This window comes from Miscanthus floridulus, chromosome 11 (genome assembly GCF_019320115.1).
Source record: "Miscanthus floridulus cultivar M001 chromosome 11, ASM1932011v1, whole genome shotgun sequence".
NCBI classification, from domain to species: domain Eukaryota; kingdom Viridiplantae; phylum Streptophyta; class Magnoliopsida; order Poales; family Poaceae; genus Miscanthus; species Miscanthus floridulus.
Window position 1 is genome coordinate 40,910,635 of NC_089590.1, and position 6,000 is coordinate 40,916,634.

A 6,000-nucleotide genomic window follows, 5' to 3' on the forward strand; every position below is an offset into this window, starting at 1 on the left:
GCTTAGGCCACTTCTGCATGGCAAACCCACCAACAGGAGTGATTCTGGGCGGTTTCCCTTCAGATAGGGCCCTCCCACTAAAGATCCACCGGAAGAGGTCCACATGTGGCTCCATCCTGAGGAAGGCCTCATAGACGGTGATGAAACCGGTGATGTGCAGCACCCCAGTCGAGTTGAGGTGCTGCAACTCTAGGCCCCACTCATTGAGGAGTCCATGCAGGAACTAGTGCACGTGGTACCCAAGCACGTGCTCATGGAAGGCAAGGAAGGAGATGACCTCGTCGGCCTAGGGTTGTGGAACAACCTCCCCTGGCATGGGAGCCCTCCAATATGCCACTTCCTTCTATGGGAGCAGCCCCTTCTCCGCAAAGGCGACCAGCACCTCCTCATCCATGTTAGAAGGCCTCTAGTTCGACATTGCACCTCGGATTTACAAACAAATCTATGAGTTTTTCCTCTCCCTCACTCTATCCTCCTCTCTCCTAGAAACCGCCGCGGCACACAAATAGGCTTGGCGAAATGAAGGAAGGAGAAATGACAGTGGTTGAAGAATGGCAAAAGAGTGGGAGGAAAACCATCTCCCTTTCCCCCTATTTAATGCAGAAAGGCATGCGATAGGACATGGCCCTTGCTGACGGGACGTGGCCTACCCGATAGGACGTCGCCTGGCTAATGGGACGTGGCCTGGGCGGGGGACACCACTACCACAATCTAGGTATGGGAAATGAGGCGCAACCACACATAAACGACCCTTCGCCTTCCTAGGCAGGGTTTAGAGGGGCCCACCGACGGAATCCCCATTGAGGAGAGTCCATCGGGTCACCTGAGTCGATCGGATGGCTCAGGCGGCTATCGAGAGATAGGTAAGGAGCAGTGGGATGCCCCATGCGGGTTATGTCGACTCTGTCATGAATGATGGACCTGGATTCCACTCGAACATATCCGATAGGAGCTCCCCGAACCCATCACTCCAGCCATTGAGGTAACTTTACCAACCCTCGTTTTACTTTTCTAGTGCATGAGCATTCATTCATCCATTCTCATGCATGCATTCATACATACAGCCATACATTCATCCCATACATCCAAGCATTGCATATGCAATTGTTGCATCACAACACTTTGTGTCGCATCACGAAGTGGTAGTCGTCTCATTCGATATGAGTTGCGACCGACCGGGGTTCAAAGGCCAGCCCACGAAGGGCTCGAGGCCGCCTCATGTCAAATAGAGCCATAGGAGAAAACACAGATGAGCCCTAGCGGCCCTCACCCAACCCGCTTGAGAGCGGATAGGGTCATCTCAACCTTCTCGTTTGATCTTGACATCGAGCCATGCCCATAGAATCTCCATCGAGGAGAGGATAGCTGGCCACCTGAGTTGATCTCTGGAACGGCTTAGGCATCTACCGGGAGGCGGATTAAGGAGCAATGGAATGCCACATGAGGGCTATGCCAACCCTGTTATGAACGACAGACCTAGATTCCACTTGAACATGCCTGTTAGTGAGCTCATCAAGCACGTCACTCAAGCCATCGAGGCAAGCGACGTTAGCTCAACCCCTCCGATTACAGAAACCATGGATGGATTGATGTAGGAAACTCGACTGACCCCTACTAAGCCCAATGGGGCTCAGGGGCTCAGGCCACCTGACATCAACTCAGGAATCTAATCATCCACGTAGGTTGTGGGGGGGGATGAACACGGGCCAACACCCTAACCAGTAGGAACACAGGAGTCTGTAGCCATAGGAAAGACTACTAAGGTGTTTAGCCTCTTACCGACTCACCAGTCGGCCATAGGCTCAGGGACTACACCCACCGGGTGCGCGCCTATGTCTACTCCCTTTGGGGGCTGGGCGCCTATGTCTACTCGGCACGCCTCCATGGCCTTCGCTAGTCTCCTCATCAAGGGCTGTGTGATAATATCCCCCAGCATGCCTCTATGGCCTTCACTAGTCCTCCTCGTGGAGACTGGGTGCCTAAATCCTACTTGGTTACCCTATGCGGTACAACAAACCATGGGAGAAAACATCAAAGTTCCAATAAATAGCCTGCCTCCATGGCGCAATGGGCACAAGAATTACAAAGCAAATACAAGCTTTCATTAAGCTAAAAACATAAGCCCCGGGCTTTTACAATAACACACAAAGCATGTGTGAACAGCCTCGGGACTGCTCCGCACCTTGGGGCATGAAGCGGAACAAGGGAGCCAAGATCCTTATTCTTCCGCTACAATGCCCTCCTCCCTGTCTTCGTCCTCTGATCCAAAATCTGGGACAGGGGTCCGTCTGAGACGTATGATGCTCTCACCTTACGAGAGATCTTCTAGCATCATACTTCCGTACGCTCTCAAAAGCGGCAACTCAACAGCCCCTTTATGGCTTCACAGAAGCCCCAAAGGGGCTCGGGGGCTCCTGCCGGGTTCATAAACCTGGGGTCCCCAATGGACCTGTTTCCCTACAATACTTGGCCCAATAGGTAGCGCAGCGATAGCATGCATTTGGGCTGGCCCAGATACATAATGACAGGCTGACACCACGATCTGGTCCCCGACCAGCACCTTCGGCCAGGAGACCTAGTGGGAGCCCCACCCGAAAGTCCTGGCCATGGTGGAACCACACTCTGACTCTAACCCCATTCCTCCGACTGAGGATATGTTGGACCTTTGCCCACCTCTCTTTCCTGACAACATGGTCAGGCCGAACTAGAAACGACCGACCAGGATGCCTGCTCGATGTGGGCCCGGGGAGTAGGCAGATCAGATAAGGTAAGGCGCTCATGTCAACCTTAATACCGAGGACCATACCCTGCCATGCCTATACACCTATAGGACGGTGCCGCCAGGCCATGTTAGATGGACACTATATAGCCTTCCAGTCATGTCAGAACACAAACACTATTATGGGCGCTGTCGTTTGCCATCCCTGGCAAACACCATGCAGCCGGCCAGGTCATGAACAGTAAGGTGGGCGAACACTGTGTAGCCTGTCAGATACAATAGGTCATGAACAAGACTAGGTAGCACACGTACACATTCTCTCCCTTTCCGTCTTTGACTTGTAAGGCCATCCCCTTCATCTATAAAAGGGGATGCTCTCTCTCCTAAAAGGACGATGGTTAAATAGCTCAATAGCTCTAGAGCTCGATAGCTACACAGTCTACACGCTCTCAATAGCTGATAAGCTCGAACACACAGAGCATACACTCTAATACTTAGCACACGAGCATCCGTCACTCTCTTCCACTCGGTTCAGAGTCCGACCAGGCCTCTAACACTCCCTTCCTATTCCTTACTCATTTGTAACCCCACAGCAAACTTCGAGCACCTAGGCTTAGGAATTAAGTTACCAACCGACTGAAACTGAAAGTAGGGCATGTTGCCTGAACCTAGTATAAATCCTATGTCATCGCGTGCTAGGCCACATCCAATCACAGCGCACTGGCAAAACTACAAATATTTACTTGTTGGCCACATTTCGCACCGACAATGATAAACTAGCTATACTAAGTATATAATCAAAGTAGATGTTGAACATCATAACGAAGAACATGAATAAGATGAACACTGAGATTGTCATAACAATTGTAACTAGCATATAAAAATAATGGAGAAACAAGAGAGAGAGGGGTATAATGTTTATACCGAACGACGCTCTTGACAAGATTAGGAATCCAAGCGAAGTCCTGCTTGCCTCCCTCTAGATCTATCCTAACTAGCTATGCTATGGAGGAGGATCTCTGAGGAGATTAGGGTTTCTATCTTCTCAATGACTTGATGACTTAGGTTATGCCTGGGGAGAGGCAAGGGCTGGATTATATAGCCTTGGGGGGGTCCAACATGAGCCATTGGATCAAACTGACTTAAGCAATGACCTAGATGCATCCTCAAAGGTGGTGGGAAACTAACATAGTGATGAGGCTGATAGGTGGGGCCCACAAGGGTCAGGCGGCCCCACCAAGAGGCCGGGCGACCCCACCTGTCAGGGGGTGGCCCTTCGCTTCGGTGTCCTAGCTTCTGGACCCTTCTAAAGTCTTCCCACGTAGGTATCATGGCGGAACTATGTATTTTCCTTTGATGATTAGGTCCTCCTTGGTGGTTTTCTAATTAAACCCTGCTGGAAACATATATTCACCAAAACTTGTGGAATTTATTAGTTTAAACCCCTAAACCTTCATTGGTGATTATATTTATGCCAGTTATGCATGTTTAATTGATAATTTATATTGGTTGTTAACTACCGTCAACAACTCCCCCAAGCTTACCTTTTGCTAGTCCCTTAGCAAAACTAAACTTAGTAACTAAATCTGGAGTTTAAGGATTTTGAAAACATTGAAGCAACTCCTCAAAAGTACAGCATGCAGTTCAAACAAGAATTCTCCTCCGGATTAGAATAAACCGATCTGACTTTCAAACTTATCCATATTACCTTCAACCATGGGGCTTCTCAGCCTTCACTTAGGTCTTGAGCAATTGAAAGACAGAACAATCAAGTCAAGCACTATGCCTCAAGTTCTTCGCTCAACCATTATTCTAGAGTTTTTATAAATTTTCAAAATAAAACTCAAAGCTTCCCTTGTATGACACTCTCAAATCTCTCAATATTTGTGGTATTTGTGGATCCTTACCAAGGCAATAATAATGTTATGCCTTTCTCTTCCTACAACTAAGGCTTATGTGGAGCTCATAGGAATGGAGAAAGCATAAAGAGCATACTTGCAATATATATATTGTAAAGTCAAACCTTGGATCCAAAGAGAGTTAAGTCATACAATCAAATCAAGATGTGCATGTGTGTGGATGTATATGGTGGCTAACCTAATTCTACTTTGCTCCTTGAAAACATATCTCTCTTTTCAAACTTAGAAACAATTTTGTAAGAAATCATGGGCTATCTTATTCAACTTTCTTTTTTTAGGCGCACATTGGAGTACTCATTGTTTTCAATATCTCAGGCACTTGTTTATTTTTTCTTTCTTTCTTTTTTTATGAATAACTTTTGCATAGCCCCATGTCTCTTTTGACTACAACAAAACTTTTGAGAGATAGCAACAAAAACTTGGAGCATTTATTTGGTGGATATCCTATAGGGCATATTTTTGGTGTTTTCTCCCTAGTGTAGGAGTAAAACATTTTTGGGTGAAGCTAGATAGGAGTAGTGCATATTTGGGTGGTGTGTACAGTGATCTTGATTTTAAGAGCATGACAAACCTCTCATAAGGCATCAACAAAGCTTGACTAAACTAAATACAAAACAAGCTGCATATATGAGTGAAAGTTTTTCTAATCTAAATATCATATATGACCTTAGTAGGAATTTAAATTGTGTCATACAGGAGCTCATCATGTAAGATTTTTATGTTTTTCAAAAGATAAATCTTCAGAACTTTAGTATCACTAGGAACAACATAAACAACAGCTCAGACCTTCTCATATCATACCCGTCAATTTCCTAGACTTAGATCAAGCGTATGTTACCCACGAGTTTCAAGTTTAGAGTAAATTCTTATATCAGAACAGTCTTATCCAAAACTCAAGAGAATTCAAGGCTTGAAAACTAGATACTTGAAAGGAATTACGATAGAGTAACTATTCATCATTTCCATTGCAAGAGATTATCCTCAGAGCTCATATATTTAGCTCCTAAAAACTAGACACACTCTTTTATTTTGTTTTTTATTTTTAAGATCACACCTTACTATATATATATCTAAGATGAATTTTTATTTTGTTTTTCTTTATTATGCATCTTTTTATGACTTTAGCAAATATATAGAAAAATCAAAGATAGTAAAACTAAAAAGGGAAATAAATACTTAGCTAGATACATGGGGGATGCTCCTCCCCCAAGCTAGATGTTGTCGTGGTCTTTCTTAAGATCTTTCTTATCATTTCAGAAGTTGTTTTCCTCGTGCAGCGGGTGTAGTAGCGATTTAGAAGAATGTACTTTGGATGGATGATTTTACTTCTGATCATCTTGCAAAATACTCCAATAAGAACAC